A 19,982-nucleotide genomic window follows, 5' to 3' on the forward strand; every position below is an offset into this window, starting at 1 on the left:
CAAACGCTCCTTATTTAATAATTTTCAGTGATTCTTGCAAGCACAGCTTTTTTTTTTCTGCTTTAAATAAACCACGAGTATTTTATTTATTTCATTTTTTTTAGAAGTACATTTTTAACAGCAAATATCAGAAATGGAAAAATAAAAAAAGGGAAAACACTCAGCACCTCAACAAAACCCAACCATCCAAGTGCCACAAACCCTGAGAGGGATCTAAGCCAGGAACAAATTAACTTAATCCCATTGCTTTCAGGTCCAGGACTGGAAAAGAGAGAGAGCTGCTGAACATTTGGGGTGAACCTGTGGCACCTTTGATCTGCAGCGTAACAGAAAAAGCCAAATGACACCTTCAAATGAGAATCATCTCTAAGAAATGAAAGCAGGGCAGAGCCTTCCACGGATTGAAAGTGTTTGGGAGACTCAGAGGGTGAGAAATCAATAAAAATTAGAATTTTCTACACCTCTCCCCTGCCCTCTCAGATCCTTTTTTTTTTTCCAAATGCAAGATCTTTTTGCCCCGAAATTCCTTTTAATCACTACACCCGTGACAAGCACGGTGGGAGGAGCAAAGCACATTAAAATGTATTTATTTTCTTTTTTTACCTGTGTCCTTCTGTCCCTGACTCCAGTGCAAGTGTGATCAGAGCAGCAAATCAACCCAGACACAGCAGCAGGAACTTTTAAGTTGGAAAATTAAAAACCAAAAGGCGAGAGGTTCATTTTTCCACCCGTTAAGTGCAGCAGGGTGAACTTCAGATTCATCCCTCCCTATTCCAGCCTCTATTTCCAGAAAGACAAACTGACACAAGATTGTTTTCTAATTATTTGCCAGGCACAGAAATGCACAGCGCAGGTAATGGGAATTAAAATCAAATTATGGGGATAATTCAACCTCAGGGCACCTTGGACTTTGTGTTTTCAGGAGCTCCAAGAAAAATACTGTAAATCAAAATACAGTTTGTTTTTTGGAGGGGTTTTGGTGGGGTTTTGTTTGTTAGCTTGGAATTTTTATTAAGAACATCCCCGGAAGTGTCCAAGGGCAGGACTTGGAGCAAGCTGGGATAGTGGGAAGTGTCCCTGCCCATGGCAGGGGGTGGCACTGGATGATCTTTAAGGTCCCTTCCAACCCAAACCATTCCATGATTCTGTGATTCTACAACCAAATTTTGAAGGAAAAGCAACTCCTTTAGCTGAGCCTGCTTTCCCAGAGGGGTTGGAACTGGATGATCTCCAGAGGTGCCACCCAACCCCAGCTATTCCATCATTCCACGACCTTAATGACTCCGTGACTCCAGGAAAGAATTCCAAGGTCTCAACTCAAGGCAAACTGCAGGTGACAATTTAATTCTTAACCCCCGCAGATCTACGAAAAAAGACCTTTTAAAAGGATGTTGCAGAGTCTTTTCAGAGCCTCAGCTGACTCTGGTACCAGCACCCCAAGCTGTGCTCAACACCTCCAGCGTCAAGTTCAGGGCTTGTTTATCAAAGGAACCAAACAATGAGCAATTTGGGGTGATCTGCTCCAGCAGCCACCCCTGGAAAAGCATCTCCCTCCAAAAATTAGTCACTCTGAGCAGTCAAAAAATGGAAAATATAGGGGTGTGGGGGGGAAGATTTCATCAAAACTTGGTTTGATTTCATGGATTCACGGAAAGATTTGAGTTGCTTAAGAAACCCCCTGGGCACTTCCAACCGTGCCTTCAGCCCCATCCTCTGTCCCAGCTGCTGGCAGGGCAAGTGGAGCTTGGAAAACATTCCAGTTAATGAAGATGTCAGGGGGAAAATCCCTAACTGGGCATTAGGAACCATAAATATTGAATGAGGAAGCCCACAGGGGCAGCCTGGTGCCTTCCCAACCTCAGCCTGGGGGCTTCACCCACTTATTAAAGGTCTTCCACACTTTTCCCACCCACATTCCAACTTGAGATGTGTAATATCTGAATATTATAATATGGAAATATCCTTGATTTATTCTTTCTGCTTAATAAATGGGTTGGGTCCATACCTAAATTCCACAGGTCACACAAAAATCTTCAAAATCAACAGGATGAAATTCTTTCTTCAGGTTGCCCAGAGAAGCTGTGGCTGCCCCTGGATCCCCGGAAGTGTCCAAGGCCAGGGTTGGATGGGGCTTGGAGCCACCTGGGAGAGTGGAAGGTGTCGAGGTTGGAACTGGATGAGCTTTAAGGTCCCTTCCAACCCAAATCTTTCCATGAATCCATGAAATCAAACCAAGTTTTGATGAAATCTTCCCCTCCCCTCCCCCTATATTTTCCATTTTTGTCCATGAAAGTCTCCCAAACCCGGTGGACAAAAGGCGGTGAGGAGTCAGACACAACCCAGAAAACAAGAATTCATCTCTTTTCACTCCAAAATACAGAAGTTGGTGTTAAATCCTTATCTCCCACATGGACAACTGGTACAGGGATTACACCCAAACTACCCCAGAAGGTGATGGAAAGGGAAATTAAAGACAGGAGTTGTGATTAGGGATGGAAAGCTCAGTTTGCTGAAGCTCATTCTCCAAAATTCCTCCCTATCTGAGCTCCATCAGCTCTCCCCAGTTCGAGGTTACAGTGGAGTTTCCTCTAAGAAATTCTGATTATTAACTGCAGCCCTTAATATTAACTTTGCTGAGGGGAAAAAAAACCAGCTGATGGCAACAAAACCACCTCCTAAAATTAAATTGCTGTTACGTGTCGTGGAGGAAAGTGAACAGACAGAGGAAATTCTGTGGAGAAAACATCGTCCTCAACCTCAACAAGGCTGAAAAAAAAGGCAGTTCCAGGTAATTCTGGGATTTCTGTGTGTGAGAAGCACCCTGAGAAAAAAGATCTCCACACAAAATAAACTGGTATCTGTGGAGAGCTCTTCAAAAAAATACCCCGAAAATAAAATATTGCTAAAAATCCTCTTTCCTTAACGTGTTATTAGTCTGAGTCACGTTCACTCTGTTTTTATTACACTCAACTTGAATTTCCAAAGGAAAAACTACATTAAAAAAAATCAAGAATTGCTAAAATATCTCTATTTTTAAATCTTTCTTCTAACTGAATACAGGAGTTTCTATTTTGCTTGTTAGCACACCCATCAGCTTGAAAATAAATTCAGAGCAGAGAAAGAAATAAAAACAACTAAAAGTTAAAATAAATTAAAAAATCTCTATTTTCTTTCTGAAATATTTTTCTCTCAAAGCTTGTCAGTTTATCCCCCTAAAACCCTTCTCTGACTAAATATATTGGTGAAGAATTCGGGAAAGGAAAGCAGGAATGTCGCTGCACTGCAGGGAATTGCCACATGGGGGATCCCAAAGTGAATGGACTTACAGAGGAAGTCAGGGGGGAAAAATCCCTGACATGGAAAAGGTGGAAAACTCAGTTTTTACTCTTAAAAACGACAAGTAAACCCAGATGTATTTACACAGAATATCCATGTTTTGTTCACTAACCAGCTTTAGGAAAATATCCTCTTTTTCACCTCCTCTGAGGCCAGACTTACACTGGTGTATCTTCCTTATAGCAGCATAAAATCCTAAAAATCAATCATTTTAATTCTTTTCAGTATGTGAATATTTTCTGCTTCGTAAAAAAGGACAACTTAAAAATAAATTATCCATCTGTAAATACATCCCCACTAAGAAATGTGTCATGGCCATTAGCATACATGTCAAATCTCTATCTCATACCTAATATTTTCAATATTATTTCAAGAAGCCACAGTTATTCACACCTAGAAATAACTCTGAGCTCTGAACTAAAAGACATTTCATTCTCGAAGTGAATTAAATTTGGCTGCTCTCAAAGAGAAAAACACCATCTAATACATGAAAGGCAACGTTCAAAAACATGAAGTGTCCAAGGCAGGTCACAGAAAACACAGATAAAACACCACTTTTTTCATCTTTATATGTCAGTGCCCGTTTATTTTATTATATTTAGCAATCTGAGAGTAGATCTTTCTGAAGGCCATCCCTTGATTAAAAATGTACTTCTCTAAGTGTTATTTTAAACAGGATTTTAGATCAAAGCCTCAGAATAACAGTCGGAGAATCACAGAATCATTTGGGTTGGAAAAGCTCTCCAAGATCACGGAGTCCAACCATTCCCAGCAGTGCCGAGGCCACCACTACCCATGTCCCCAAGTGCCACATTCCAAGGGATTTGAAATCCCTCCAGGGATGGGGAGTCCACCACTGCCCAGGGCTGCACAACCTTTTCCATGAGGAAATTCCTCCTCAAGTCCAACCTGACCCTCCCCTGGCACAGCTTGAGGCCGTTCCCTCTCCTCCTGTCCCTTGTTCCCTGGAGCAGAGCCTGACCCCCCCCCCCCTGCTCCCCCCTCCTGTCAGGGAGTTGCAGAGCCACAAGGTCCCCCCTGAGCCGCCTTTGCTCCAGGATGAGCCCCCCCAGCTCCCTCAGGAATTCTCCAGACCCTTCCCAGCTCCCTTCCCTTCCCTGCACACGCTCCAGCCCCTCCATGTCTCTCCTGTCTCAGGGGCCCAGAACTGCCCCCGGGATTCCAGGGGGGCCTCCCCAGGTCCCAGCACAGGGAACAATCCCTGCCCTGCTCCTGCTGGACACACTAGTCCTGATCCAATCCAGGATCCATTGGCCTCCTGCCCCCCTGGGCTCATGTCCAGGCACTCTCACCAGCACCTCCAGGGCCTTTTCCAGCTTTCCAGCCCCTCTGGCCCAGCCTGGAGCTGCAGGGGGTTCTTGTGACCCAAGGGCAGGACCCGGCATTGGCCTTGTGGAACCTCAGCCCATTGTCCTCAGCCCATGGATCCAGCCTGGCCAGGTCCCTCTGCAGAGCCCTCCTGCCCTCCAGAAGATCAACACTCCCACCCAACTTGGTGTCACCTGCAAAGTGCCAGAGGGTGCCCTCCCTGCCCTCACCCAGATCATCACTAAAGACATTAAACAGGACTGGGCCCAACACTGAGCCCTGGGGCACCATTGGTGATGGGCAGCAACTGGACACAGCTCCATGCCCACCCCTCTTTGGGCTTGTTTTTCCCTCTTTCTTCATTCCATTGAGCACTATCACACTCTGCCACATTCACATTTCTTCTTCCGATTTTTTTTTCTAGAAAAATCAAATGGTTTAAAATACCACCAATGCCACCTTATCATCATGGGTTGGGTTGGAAGGGACCTTAAAGCCCATCCAATTCCACCCCCTGCCATGGGCAGGGACACCTTCCACTAGCCCAAGTTGCTCCAAGCCCCATCCAACCTGGCCTTGGACACTTCCAGGGATCCAGGGGCAGCCACAGCTTCTCTGGGCAACCTGTGCCAAGGCCTCCCCACCCTCCCAGCCAGCAATTCCTTCCCAATATCCCATCTAAACCTACTCCCTGTCAGTCTGAAGCCATTCCCCCTTGTCCTGTCACTCCAGGCTCTTGCAAACAGTCTCTCTCCATCTTTCTTGTTGCCTCCCTTCAGGTACTACCTGTAGTAACAACCTCCCACTGGGATACTCGGTGTACAACCACCTCCTCACTTCCTCCAGCACAACACAATTCCCCCAATAAAGAGAAACCTGAATTTCCCCCCCCATCAGTGCACTCAGGGATTGGATCAGCCAAGTGAGAAGGTCACCCATGGAACCACATCCCTGCACTTCCAAACTCCTCCTGAGCCAGTGGGTGTTGTGACAACAACAACCTACCACAGGTGGGAGTCACAACCACCAAAGGCTGGAGGCTTGGAGAGCACTAAGATCTTCAAGCTGCAGAACAAAAGCTTTAAAACTAGAAATGGTTTCCAAGGAATTTCAGTCTAGAAATACAAAATGTGTCCTGTTTTAAATAGACTTTTGCTCCTGAGGTTGAGGTTTCCAAGGAAAAGAGACCTGGCATCAACCAACTGCGTTTCTCCTGTAGCGTTTGTTGGTCACCAAGAGAAAGGTCTTGAGGTCACCAAGAAGATCCTGAAGTCCAAGACAGGACAGACAGGCTGGGAGAAGGACAGGGGCCACCACTTTTGGTCTTTACCACAAAAATCTGTCACCCCCAGGATGGACAAAAGAGGGAAAAGCCACCGAGACACGTGACCAAAGAGGCACCACAGAAAATGAACCCAATCAGCCTATTCCCAAACCTGTTATCATGGCTTTCAACCTCAAAAAAATGCTTGCATAGAGCTACTAAAAAATAATTATTATTATTTTTTGTTCCGTGGACTAAAAAGATAAATGCATCTTTGTGGGGTTTTGTACCAAAATAACCACTTGCATCTCAATCCTACTTGTTTTTTGAGCAGTTTGAGTCAGAGCAGGGGGTTTTTGAGGGAATTCCCCTTTCCAGGCCCTCTGATGCAGCCTCAGCTCAGTGCCAGGAGCAGCCCCAGATCCCACTTCATCCCCTGTCAGGTGCTGCTCTGCTCATTTCCAAGAACTCCACGTTAAGGATTTTGTGGCTGCACAAGGACCCCGCTCAGTATTTTGTGCTGCTGCACAAAGCTGGTCCCAAATAAACTCTGGCTGCTAAACCAGACCAGATGTAACACAAAAATATGGGCAGTATTAAAGTAAAAAGCAACAGGCTGACAATTCCTACTCCAGATATAGTTAAATCCTTGATTAAAAGTCATTAAAGGCCCAGACAAAGCTGAGACCATAATGGATGTTAATTCAATGCCCTCTGTTAGAAAGCAAGCCCTGCCTTGCCTGATTCATTTTAGGCTGAGCTTGTCCTGTTCTTGCTCTTTCTGTTCTGTCTGGCACTCAGTCACAGCACACTGAATTTCAACAATACAGGGACTGTATTTGTCTCATTTAACAGCAAAATTTCACATGAATCTTCACACCATAAATTGCTGCTGTGTCCGACCACAAGGAAAAAAAAAACCCTATTTCTGTGAATAGCGTGAGATAATGTACTTAATTATATATTTAACTTGTAAAAGCCCTTTGAGAGCCCTGGAGATAGAATCCATTCTATGGAAACTCTCTTTCTTAATAAAAGTACTTATACCAATTACTTTGAACTTCTACAGACAGTGCCTTATTTCGAACTATTTTAATCAATCCTCACAAAATCTCTTGGCAGTGCCTTGCAGAGGAACACAGAGGAAGGAGAGCTTTGGTGGTTCAGTGGAGCTACCAATTCTTTATGTTTATTATTCATCCTTCCTCTGCTCTTTAATTAGCCCCACAAAAATCAAACCACTCTGCTTTTCCAGCCTCCGAGTTCCCCTTTATTAAAAAAGTGATTCCGCCCCGGAATCTGGAGTTAATATTGGAAAGCCTTAGAGAATGTTCCAGGCTGGGCTGCCCACAAAGTAACTAATCATGCCAAGAGATTTAAATTCATTTGGGTCCAATGAGATCCAACATCATCTTCCAGGTGCAGCTGCTCCCCCTGGAGAGGTTGCTGATCCCACATTCCTGGGATCGCCCTCGTGAATCCAGCGGCGAGGGAAGGGATTTAACTCACACCATTCAACTGTTCCAGCAAAGAGATGCTTCCCAAAAAAAAACCAGGGAAGCATTTGCATGAATGGCTACTTGGCCAGTTGGTGAGGGACACACACTTCCAACAGGGAAAACCTGAGGAGCTGCTGAAGCTTTTCATTTCCTCCCCTGATATCCCTGGATCTGGAAGAAGATGCTCATCAAAGGGACCAGAGTGTGTCCAGACAGTCAAGGACAGGGATGAGACACTGATGGACTTTTCATTTCAGCCTCTGCCCTGGGATCTTCTGGCTGCCAATAACTTGGAAATTCTGGGCAATGGGATGTGATTTCCTATGGAAACAGGCTGGGAGAGCTGGGGGGGTTCATCTGGAGAAGAGAAGGCTCTAGGGAGACCTGAGAGCCCCTGGCAGGGCCTAAAGGGGCTCCAGGAGAGCTGGAGAGAGACTGGGGACAAGGGATGGAGGGACAGGACACAGAGAATGGCTTCCCAGTGCCAGAGGGCAGGGAGAGATGGGATATTGGGAAGGAATTGCTGTCTGGGAGGGTGGGGAGGGGCTGGAATGGATTTCCCAGAGAAGCTGTGGCTGCCCCTGGATCCCTGGAAGTGTCCAAGGCCAGGCTGGAGCAACCTGGGCTAGTGGAAGGTGTCCCTGCCCATGGCAGAGGGTGGAACAAGATGATCTTTCAGTTCCCTTCCAACCCAAACCATCCTGGATTCACATTTCACAGAATGATTCACACATCTTACACGAGAAATTACAAACGCCTTGAAAGCACGAAGCCGTTTCTTCAGCAGAATTTTAATTATTACTTCTCGTAAAAAACAAGCAAAGCTTTATTTCACAAGCCCCAGTTTTCTCTTCCACTGAGATGAAGTGAATCTTGGCACAGAAGTACAGGTTCCTGGGACTCCTGTATTCCATCTCTGGACCAAAACCCCTGGAAGGCAACCTACAGCACCCCAGTTTCTCTCCAGCTGCCAGTTTACGTTAAGCCCAGGTTTATGTTAAACTCAGGCAGAGCTGCAGTTCCTGGGGGTGCCTGTTTGGGAGTTTTGTGATTTAGTGAAATCACCAGAGACTGTTCAGCCCATAATTAACCCACCAAGGCCAGAGCTGTGACTGTCACCCTTTTGAAAGCAAATAATCCCCAGAATTCCCAACAGCGCTGACACGATTCCCATCATCCCTTCCCTTCACCTGGCTGTGGCTTCATCACCCAAATCACACTGTCTGCTGCTTTACTGACTGTTTTACTGACTGTTTTACTGCCTACCCACTGTAAATGTCCATCTCTCCACAGATCCATTTCTTCCCCGTGACGGGGCTGTGAAATTTTAGCCGATGTGTTTATTCGCTCCGAGCCAGGCAGTCACCAGCACACACACACACACAAAAATAAAATACAAAACCCATGTGAAGCCAAATAAAGCTTGAAAGACTGGCCAATTGTTTCCTTCGCATTTTTTAAACCCAAGGCTGCATTAGCTAAATTTCATGATTCCCCTAAGTGCCTTTAAAATTACAAGCAATTTAGCCCCTGATTCACTTCCCTGCAGGCTTTGACTCCGTGCAATTTTTCCCCCCCCCTTCCTCCCCATCTCAATTATATCTTAATATTATGGGGGCTGAAATGCATTAAATAAATCATATTTCACAGCAAAGCAATAACACTTACATGCATTTCAGAAGAAATCGTCCTGCGTTATAAATGTATTTATAATGTCATTACCTTGTTTTCCACATTGACTGAGAATCTCAGGAAGCAGCAACTGCTCCGAGCCACGGATGGGAGCTTTTAGGAAACCTTATGTTTATTGTGCTGCTGGTAATTAGCTGCTTTAGTTAATACAATGCAACGTTTACAAACAGCAATTTATCCAATATATAAACCCGCTCCCGTTAATTAGTGAGAGGCTGTCATTGATTAAGATTTAATATGGCTGGGGCTGTTCCTGCAGTGAATGACACAGAGGGAACCAGCACTCCAGTTGGGCCAAGGACAGCTCCCATCTCCTGGCAGAACACCAGGAATTTTTATTATTATCCACAAAGTCTTTCCTGCAATATTTCACCCCACCTGCAAAAGGTTTTACAGGAGCAGGTCAGAAGGAATAGAAATTTAAGATGTAATTACACAGTTCTCTCAGGCAGACCAAAAACTAGTTGATTATTCCTTTGTTGCAAAAGGAATTTAAGGTGATATTTCTGTTACTGAGAGCCACTGAACCCGGTCAAAAATATTTGGAGGAAGACACACACACACAGCATTTATGCCATCAGTTCAAATTCAACATAATCACTAATAAAAAATAATTATTAATGAATGTAAATTAGAGACAAGTACCAATTGTTCTGTCTGTAGTACCAGTGATGGGCACTGAACACACTCAAGTGAAGTGCTCAGAAGCCCCAAAAACTGTCCAAAATGAACATAAATGTTCAAATGTTGACCTAATTACCAACAATTCTGAAAACCTGAGTCAAACCCAACTTTTAAAATTGCACATTTTAAAAATGCCACCACCCAAATGTCCATCCAATCCCCACGGTTTGGTTTTTTTTTTCTTTTTTATCTCCGAGCCAGTTTAATTTTTACACTCCTATTTTGTTCGGGGTGTTTTTAACTAATAAAAAAAAAGAGCAAGTTTTCACTGGCAAAGCAAAGAGCACAAAAGGGTCTAAAAACCTCCCTGCAAATTTGAGAACCTAAAAGTTCAGTATGAACTGGAAAAATCCTGAATATTCTGGTTTGGGAATACAAACAACCTCATGATATTACACGAGGTGCTAGGACACTTTGGGTAATGATAGAAATAATTCATATAAAATTAGTATATGAAGCAAAATGAGTAAAACTGTTTATATCCACTACATTTAACTATTTCTAGACACTACATTTATTCCCTGCTCTGGTGGGTGCCATCCCTGCCCACGGCAGGGGGTTGGAACGAGAGGATCTTTAAAGGTCCCTCCCAACCCAAACCATTCTAAAACATATTTTCAATCCACTCCCAGATATTTGTGGAGCTCAGAGCCTCAAGGACTGACTTTTAAATGCATTCCTTACAATTTACCCCAGTTCCAGACGTGGGGGAACACTGAGGAACGAGGTTTGTGTTACAGACAAAGTCAGGCAGACGATTACGTTCATTAAAATGCTCCTAAAATGTCGAGTTTATCATCTTTGCTACAGAACAGAGCAAGCTGAGCATAAATTATTTATGATGTGTAACAGTTTAATGGAGTATAAAATAGCTTTTTTTTTTCCCTTCTCACTTGTGGTACAAGTCCTGATTTTTTTTTGTTGTCAGCTCCACACTCAGAGATGTTCCCGACCCATTTACAACTGTGACATGCAACGATGTTTAGAATTGTTCTGTATCAACTCTAACTTACAGGAATTACTTACACAACCTCTTTATTACTCTCTTAAAGTGCTATCACAGCATCCTGCTGAGAACACACTGTTGAATGGCTGGAAATTCCAGTAATTCCAGCTGTTGTTGGTTCCTCCTGAAATTTAGGGAAGTTTTTGTACGACAACAAAACCTGCACTAAAACCACTGGTGGGGGAAGATGCACTAAAATCAACTTTCATTTCCCCCTCTGGCCACATCAGAATCCTGCAGGACATGCTCCAAACTCAAGGAATGTGTGAATGAGTGGAAATTTGTGATTCCCCCTGGTAACAAAGGGATTTTAGGATCAAATAGTTAAAACCTTAAATCAACAGACGAGGCGTCGGGAAGGGAAAAGGGGAGCCAGCATAAAACCAGCCACTGCCACCAATTCTTCACAAATGGTCAGGAAGAATAAATGTCTTCTGATAGAAAATCATGGAATGGTTTGGGTTGGAAAGGACCTTTGGAGATCATCCACTTCCAACCCCAACACCTTCCACTAGCCCAGGTTGCTCCAAGCCCCATCCAACCCGGCCTTGGACACTTCCAGGGATCCAGGGGCAGCCACAGCTTCTCTGGGCAACCTGGGCCAGGGCCTCCTCACCCTCATCATATAAAATTTCCTCCTTCCATCCCATCTAAATCCATCCTCTTCCAGTTTAAAACCACTGCTCCCTGTCCTGCCACTACAGGATGTTTCTAAATTATTATCAGCAGATTTTATATGACAGATGTAGGTGTCATTCTAACATTTATATTGTTTATCTTTTATCTTTTTTATTTTCTCTTTTTGCTCATATATTTTATTTACCTTTTATTTTGCTCTCCTATTTTTTATCTGTTATATCTTTAATTGAGTTAACTTGTCCACACAATAAGACACCTACATTTCAGCTGGGGCCCCTCAAGCCACTCATTCACACTTCCACAGGATAATCCACTTCCTTAACTGACAGAGGTCAGAATCCCATCCTAAAAGCACCTATTTCTCCTAAATCTTAAAGAGATCTGAGGGTGGAAAGTTCTGGCACAGCTGATTACACCTGGAACTGCCAGAAAATGCAGGGAAAATGTTCCTGTGTTGCCAGTGGCTGTTCAGGGATACTTTGGATCAAAGGTCCAGGCAAGCCCACTGCACAATACAGGATTTAAACACTAAACTTCTTAGCAAAGACTGAAAATTCCCCTGTCCATGCTCTGAAAAATAAAACTGATTTTGTGAGTCATTGTGAACGAACCCCCTCTGTTCCCTCCAATTTATGGTCAGACTTGCCCAGAAAACCACTGGGAAAAGAAGGGAGTTCTCTCCTGGTTGTTCCACCAGCACAAAAGCCTTTGTGTCATCCCCTCCACAAAATAAAATTCCATTCATTTTCCACTCCACAGACCCTCAAGCTCCAGTGGCAGGAGGAAGAGAGTTACAGATGCTCCAGCTCTTCATCTCCACTCGTTCTGAGGGCCTGAGCCAAAAATAAAAAATAAACAAAGAAAAAAAGGAGAGCAAACCCTTCACTAATAATAATAAAACCAGTTTCTTTTTGTTCTGCTGAGAGTTTGGAGCTTCTTGAGCATCCAAGGAATGTGGTATCTGCCAGGAGAGTGGTGCCCATCACATCAGTTTTAGGGCACCTCCTCCTTCTACCTCCAGTAAAGTCAAATTAAAACCCATCACGTCCATAAGCTTCTGGGGAGAAGAAAAAAACCAAGAACACAAAAAAATAGAGCAGAGAGACCTCCACAGTTTCATAGAACATGCAAAGTCCTCCAAGGACTGCAGGGATTTTAGGGAATTCCATCTGCAATTATTCCTTCCACCAGCAGACAACAGGAGCCGAGGGGCCAAAGAGCTCCCAGGAATCCCAGGAAAGAGCTGTTTGTCCCAAAAATATGGACAAAAGGATGTGGTGGTTCTTTGGCAGGGAGAGAAAAAGTGTGGAAAATCGGAGAAAAAATGGAAAAGAAAGAAAAAAATAAGGATATAAATGAAAAGTGGGGTGACTGAAGGCAGGAGGAACCTCCAGGGGTTGGAAGAGGTTGGGAAGAAGCAGCAGATTTGAGAAAGAATTGGGGGTGTTGGGAAGAGTTTAGAGAGAAACAAGTCAAAGAAAGCAATTTAAAAACAGAATTTGGGAAAGAAATAGCCACATAGAAAAAAGAAGAATTAAACCCCAGATATGACCCCATGCAAAATCAGGATTGACACAATTCCCAACTGTTAAGAATATTTTGTGTCTTCAGGACAACTTTAAAAGCTGACAGAAGGCACGACAAGACAATGTCCTGGGTTTGCCCAGTACTTCACATGGAATAACAGTCATATCACTCTCCCAAATGTCTCAAATATATGAACTGATTTATTCTTTCTTTTCACTGGACTTGGGAAAAGATGAACAAACAAGATTTGTTTTTTAAAAAAGAAAAAAAATCAGAGTCAAGTAAACTAAACCAAAGCAGCACAACGTGGCAAAATCGTGGTTTCAGAGTTATTTTATCTGATATTTCTTCTCTGTTGAATTTCAGCTCCAAACTCTTGTGTTTATACAATGTTTAAACCTCACTTCTTTATCACCTTTACCCTTTCTGGGGCCTTGTCAGCACTCCCTGAACAGACTGACACATTTACCTGTCGGGGCAGCCCAAAGTGCCCCCACAGGCAACAACAGACTGGGCACAAGTGCTGCAAAATTCCAGTGAAAGAATCACAGAATTTAGGGCTGGAAGGGACCTTCAAGACCATCTCATTCCACCCCCTGCCAGGGGCAGGGACACCTTCCACCATCCCAGGTTGCTCCAAGTTCTCCCGTGGCTGGGCTGCAATCAGTGCAGTAACAACAAGCCAGAAATTCATCCTGGCCCTCTAAATTAATAATTACTAATAACTATTTAACCACTGCTCATAAAAGGCACCCAAGGTGGGTTTTTTTTGGAACCTGCTTTGTCCAATAAATGAAAATTGGCCCATTAATGGGAATGTTGCCCAGCCCTGGCACACCAGCAGTTTGGATCTCAGGATTCTTCCCGCTCATCTTCCAGGAGAACTTTTCTGGCTCCTCAAGGCTACAAACCACTCACCTGCTTTTACACCTGATGCATCTTGACCACCAGTTTTCTGCTGGTGCTGCAGGAAGATCAAGTTACTCTCCTAGAAAGGCTTCATTTCTCCATGAGCCTCCAAACCAAACAGGAATACGGGAATAAAATTGCCAGCAATGGAGAAAGACATAGGGCAGCAAGAAAATCTGAACAATAAACTGAAGGGTTGCCTTAATCAGAGAATCCCAGGATGGTTTGGGTTGGAAAGGACCTCAAAGATCATCTCATTCCTGAGATCACCTCATTCCACCCACCTTCCACTAGCCCTGGTTGCTCCAACCTGGCCTTGGACACTTCCAGGGATCCAGGGGCAGCCACAGCTTCTCTGGGCAACCTCTGCCAGGGCCTCCCCACCCTCCCAGGCAGGAATTCTTTCCCAGAGTCCCATCTAACATCCCCTCTGTCAGTTTGAAGCCATTCCCTCTTGTTCTGTCTCTCCAGGCCCTTGTAAATTGTCTCTCTCCATCTTCCCTGTGGATTCCATTCAGGCACTGCAAGGCCACAATAAGGTCACTCTGAAGCCTTTTTCTTCTCCAGGCTGAACAATCCCAATTTTCCCAGTCTTCCCTCACAGCAAGCTGCCCCACCCCTCTGATCATCTTGGTGGACACCACGAGATTCCCACTCCCCGAGCTCCTCCAGGTCCCTCTGGATGTCCCCGTCCTTCAGGTGTGTCACTGCACCCTCGGCCTGGAGCCACCCTCATCCTCCTCAAGGTCAAAGTCTGTTCATCCCCAAATTCAAAACTGGCTTTTAGGACACACCAAACCACAGGAGAACATGACAGGCACTGGTTTTTGTGCCGTGCCTTCGCCCCCTCGCAGGTGACACGTTCAAAGAACGATTTTCCCGAGTTCAGGATCCTCTTCCTACATCACAACTTTCAAAAGAAATAACCACGAGGTTATTTGTTGGTTTTCTTCTTTCTCGAGCTTCAAACGGGCAGATAAAAGAGGGAAAATTAAAATATTACATGAGTTGCTACAGTGAAAAAACAAAGATCCAGGTGACCTGATCTGAGAACTTCTGAGAAGAAGCCCCTTTATGGAGGCAGAAACAACCCCCCCTCATTATCCTCCCTTCCAGCATCCTCTTGCCTTCCTTCACAGCATTAAAAAAAACAATATAGATCTTCTACAGAAGTATTTCCTCACACCAAAATATTAAGTACATGAAGCCATCACTGAGAGCCTTGATGTCAAGACCTGAATATCTGGTAGATGTGAATATTTCAGTTGTCTTACCACTAGAAACGACTTGTCATTGTTGATGGTTTAGATGAGGGGCTTGAGTCCATCATCAGCAAATTTGCAGATGGCACCAAGCTGGGGGGAAGTGTGGACCAGTTGGAAGGCAGGAGGGCTCTGCAGAGGGACCTGGCCAGGCTGGATCCAGGGGCTGATTCCAACGGGATGAGGTTCCCCAAGGCCAAGGGCCGGGTCCTGCCCTTTGGCCACAAGAAGCCCCTGCAGCTGCAGGCTGGGCCAGAGGGGCTGGAGAGCAGCCAGGCAGGAAGGGAGCTGGGAGTTGGAATTGACAAGAAGCTGAACATGAGCCAGGGTGTGCCCAGGTGGCCAAGAAGGTCAATGGATCCTGGCCTGGCTCAGGAACAGTGTGGCCAACAGGTCCAAGGAAGTTATTCCTCCCCTGGACTCAGCACTGGTGAGGCCACCCCTGGAGTGCTGTGTCCAGCTCTGGGCCCTGAGCTCAGGAAGGCCCTGGAGGGGCTGGAGCAGGGGCAGAGAAGAGCAGCGAGGCTGGGGAAGGGAGTGGAGCCCAAGTGCTGGGAGGAGAGGCTGAGGGAGCTGGGGGGGCTCAGCCTGGAGAGGAGGAGGCTCAGGGGAGACCTCCTCACTCTCTGCAACTCCCTGAGAGGAGGTTGTAGCCGGGGGGGGTCGGGCTCTTTTCCCAGGCAACCATCAGCAAGACAAGAGGGCTCGGTCTCAAGTTGTGCCAGGGGAGGTTTAGGTTGGATATCAGGAAGAATTTCTTTGCAGAGAGGGTGCTCAGCCATTGGAATGGGCTGCCCAGGGAAGTGGGGGATTCTCCATCCCTGGAGGTGTTTCAGGACAGACTGGATGTGGCATCAGTGCCATGAGCTGGGAACCACAGCAGTGGTGGATCAAGGGTTGGACTTGATGATCTTGGAGGTCCCTTCCAACCCAACTGATTCTATGATTTTATGATTCCATGATTGTTTCATGCAGTGACTGTCTTCCCTCTGAGAACATTTCTGAGCAGCCTTTCTGGGTCTAAAGGCAGAAACCACCCAGCAAAAGGCTGGAGAAGTCTCCTCCTTGGGTTATTCACAGCTTGAAGACACACATGTGCTCACTAAGGAAGTTTGAAAGCCGACCCATGACCTCCAAAATGAATTCTTTCCGACTCGCCCTCGCGTTCCCGTCACACGCTCGGCCAAAACCAATCCCCTGCACCCCAAACTCCCCTTTCAAAGCCGTGGCTTTTTTTGCTCTGCTGGATTCTGGATGCCCCTGGTGGAGGTGATTTGGGGATGCAACCATTAAGGGCGTGCTAACGAGTCGGAATTGCGGCAGCTGCCGCGGGAACCAGGCCCGGCCCCATTAACCATCCATCAGAAACTCCCCTGGACCCCCTCATTTATTTCTCCTGCACGGCCCAAAGGGGGGAAAAAAGGGGGGAACAGCAAGACTTGCTTCCTTCTGAAGTAAAAACTCATGAACCACTTACTTATCTTAATGTCACGATCCCCACTGTTTATCTGCAGGATAATTAGGAAAATGAGGAGTAATGAATTTGAGTTCTTTATTTATTTCTTTCCCTCAAAACGTGCTTCGAATTCAGCCACCTCTAAAAAAAAGGCACTGCAGCATCTCCCTGCACCAACACACAGAGGTGGGTCTTCCAGCATCATTAAGTCACTAAAAGTAATGCAACAGGAAATATTAGCAGCTGCTTCCCAAAAATTTCTGTCGGAAAAATTCTCCCGTATCGTTCCCATGAAATGTTTTACGGATGAGACCAGTTTCTGCTTTCAGAGTTCATCAGAAAGGGAAGTTTTGTAGGCTACATGTTAATGTTTCGGAGCAGAAGGTACCTCCTGAAAAAAACCCACAGTTTTTCTTCAATTCTCTGCGTGACTTCTGTGAATTAAAGTGCAATTTTTTTTATTGGGAGCGACACGTGAGGTTCCCCAAATCCACAACCTCGGGGAAGGAAAGACTAGAACACACAAAAATGTTCAACAGGGCCTGTCATCCCCACAATTCCTGGAAGGAGGTTGATTTTCCAGCTACAAACTCCCCTCCTGCACTGGGATGACACACTGCAATTAAAGAGCCCTCAGCCTCCAGAGGGGTTGGACTGTCAAGAGAATAACTTTTATTATCGAAATAAACCGGTGTATTAACACCCCAAATTTATTAACTCTTCCACTTTACACTCTTCCCTTGGAAAAAAAACCAGGAGGTAAACTGGTTTTCCCTCCAGGCACACACCTACCACAGAACAGATCACACGAGAAATACAGACAGAAACAAAACAATTCTTAGGATCTATATAAAAAAAACCCACAAACTTCACTTCCTCATCCTCTCCCTGAAATACCCTGTTTATTTGGATTTCTGTGCACCTGCTTTAGATACTTTGGCACCTGCAGTTACACCACTTGAGCATCTCAAGAAATCCCAGATATCCAGTGGGACCCCCATAGGAAAAGACTTAAAAAAAACCACTTTAAATTGCATGAAAATCATAAAATGTCATTTATAAAAGTCCTCCCTCCGGCTCTTCTCCAGGTTGGACAAACCAAGTGACCTCAGCCACTCCTGAAAACATCAGTAAAATAAATCTCCTAATTTCCATACCCTCTGTCCCCCAAACAACCATTTTTTTCTCCTTAAGTCTTCTAATTCATCCCAAAATAAGGATGGTAAAAGAACACTCTAAAGAGAATACATCCCTAGGCAAAATTAGCTTAAGGTGAGAGCAAAGAAAGACTGAATTATCCAAATATTGACTGAAAGGCAGAAGAAGAGTTTCAAGCCCCAGCAAATTGTTTTGTGGGAATGGAGGAGCCTTTCTGGTGTTTTGTTTCCAGACTTGGTTGAGTCCCTTGCCTGGATTTGTCCCATGTCATGTCCAAGGAAAAGCCTTGACAAGGTTTGATTTGGGTTTTTTTTTTTGTGTCACACAACTGGCAGGATCCAAAGGAGCCTGGATTGGAACGTTTCCAGGCCAGGCTCGTGCTCAAAGCTCCAGGAGAACCTTATTTAAAACACCCTTTTCAGGGTGTCCCAAGGGCAGAAACAAAACTCCTCCCTGGAAGGGGGAAGGTGGCTGTAAAAAAGGATTATTATCCCCACTTTTTTGCCCGTGCCTGACAAGGAATGATGATATTCATTTGGGAAGACAGCCTGGCAATTTTGTTCCCATTCAATAAAACAGGGAGTAGCACGAGCAAATTGGTTAATGAATGGGGGAGGAGGGAGCAGAGGATTATGCAGTGGAATCTATAAAAATGAACTCAATTTGAATTCCACCCAAAGAACAAATTGATGGAGCAGCAGGCTTTGTGAAGCACTAGATCTTCATCTCAGGGCTGAGCTAACACGGTGATTAATTCTGCTGCTGTCAAATATCTCGGGGTTTGCTGTGTAAGAATTAAAAAATAACACACTTTAAATGCTGCCTGACTATCACAACACGTCCCTCTCACCATTCAAAAAGGGATCTTCAAGGCAAGAAATGCTCATTTCATGTACTTTGCTTGCCTTCAGAATTTCCTCCCTCCCGTGTTTTTTTCCTGTCTGTCAAACTTTTGACATAGAGGAGGGGAAAAAAAAAAAAAAAGGCAATTAATTGTTACATCCAAAAATGATAAAAAAAAAATCAAATCCATCTGTAACATGTTGCCAGGTGAAAAACCTGAAGGGAGGAGAAAATCATTTCTGTTGTGGCACTGAAACAAATATTTTAAATGCCAGGATGGACATTGTGAAGAGAGAGACAAGGAAATAAAGGGCAACTTCTCCTGGTTCACAGGCACTTCCAGAGAGGAAATAAAACATTTGCTTCACCTACAGCACCTAAAGTACCATCACCCAAAGGCTATTTGAGATTATTTCCCAAGTGGGAATGGATTTTATCCCACTTCCTTCTCCAAAAAGCAACCAAACCTCTCTCCCCAGGAACCAAACAGACAATAAAAAGACAGATCCCATCCTCAATATTCCAAAAGAACTCCTTCCTCCTGAATTCCACAACAGGAATGGCCAAAAGCAGGTGCTTTTGGCCCATTTCAAGGGTGCAAAAATAGATTTGCTGCAAGAAAACTGCTTTTTTAAGCCACAAGAACAGCAGCACGTGGCTAAAATAATGATGTACACAGACCTAACCCTCCCAAAATCTCAGATCTTAAAGAGGTTTCATAACAAATTTCTACTTTCTAAGTTATAAAACTGAACAAAAAGACACAAAACAACTGCCAGTGATTTAATTTTGTACCATGTGGTTCCCACACCTGAAATCTCACCTTCAAATAGGATTTTTTTCCTCCCCTAAATTGTGAATTCTGGGCTCTGCTCACTCTGGACTTCCCCAACAGGCCCTCCCTGCAGGAAGCAATCATGTCTTGCCTCAGGCTGTGTAGTTTACTTCAAATTATTTCAGAATCATCTCAAAAGATTCCTTTTTTTCTATTAAAATGATGAATGAGCTAAATGAGGTATGTAATAAATACTGCACGTTTGTAAACAGGCTCCTCTCCTCAGAATTAAAGCTTTAACTCACTTAGTGATTCTTCCCCCTGATGTTTTCCAGGGAAGTCACCCTTAAAATAGGGTTGGGAAGGAGCAGGAAGGGTCAGGGGATAATCTGGTTATGGAAAATAGGTGGGTTTTACACCTCCAACAGGATTTTTGCTGGGAAAAAACAGCCAATAATCAGATTTCCCCAGTGACCTAAAGTGCAAAAGAAGTGTGTTTTAATATAAGGATATTTCTACTAAATCAATTTTAACAGAAATCCCAGTGTGGAAAATAATTGGCAGAACCAAAAGATACCTGAGCAGCACCAGATTTCCCTCTCT

The 19,982-nt window shown here is 44.6% G+C and overlaps 1 protein-coding gene across 7 annotated transcripts in view; it reads right to left on the minus strand.

The window, feature by feature from the left end:
* The window catches only part of CHCHD3 (coiled-coil-helix-coiled-coil-helix domain containing 3), a 145,340-nt gene that overhangs the window by 75,026 nt on the left and 50,332 nt on the right, over positions 1 to 19,982 (minus strand). The gene's annotated exons all lie outside the window — the stretch shown is intronic.

This window comes from Pseudopipra pipra, chromosome 5 (genome assembly GCF_036250125.1).
Source record: "Pseudopipra pipra isolate bDixPip1 chromosome 5, bDixPip1.hap1, whole genome shotgun sequence".
Classification (NCBI taxonomy): Eukaryota; Metazoa; Chordata; class Aves; order Passeriformes; family Pipridae; genus Pseudopipra; species Pseudopipra pipra.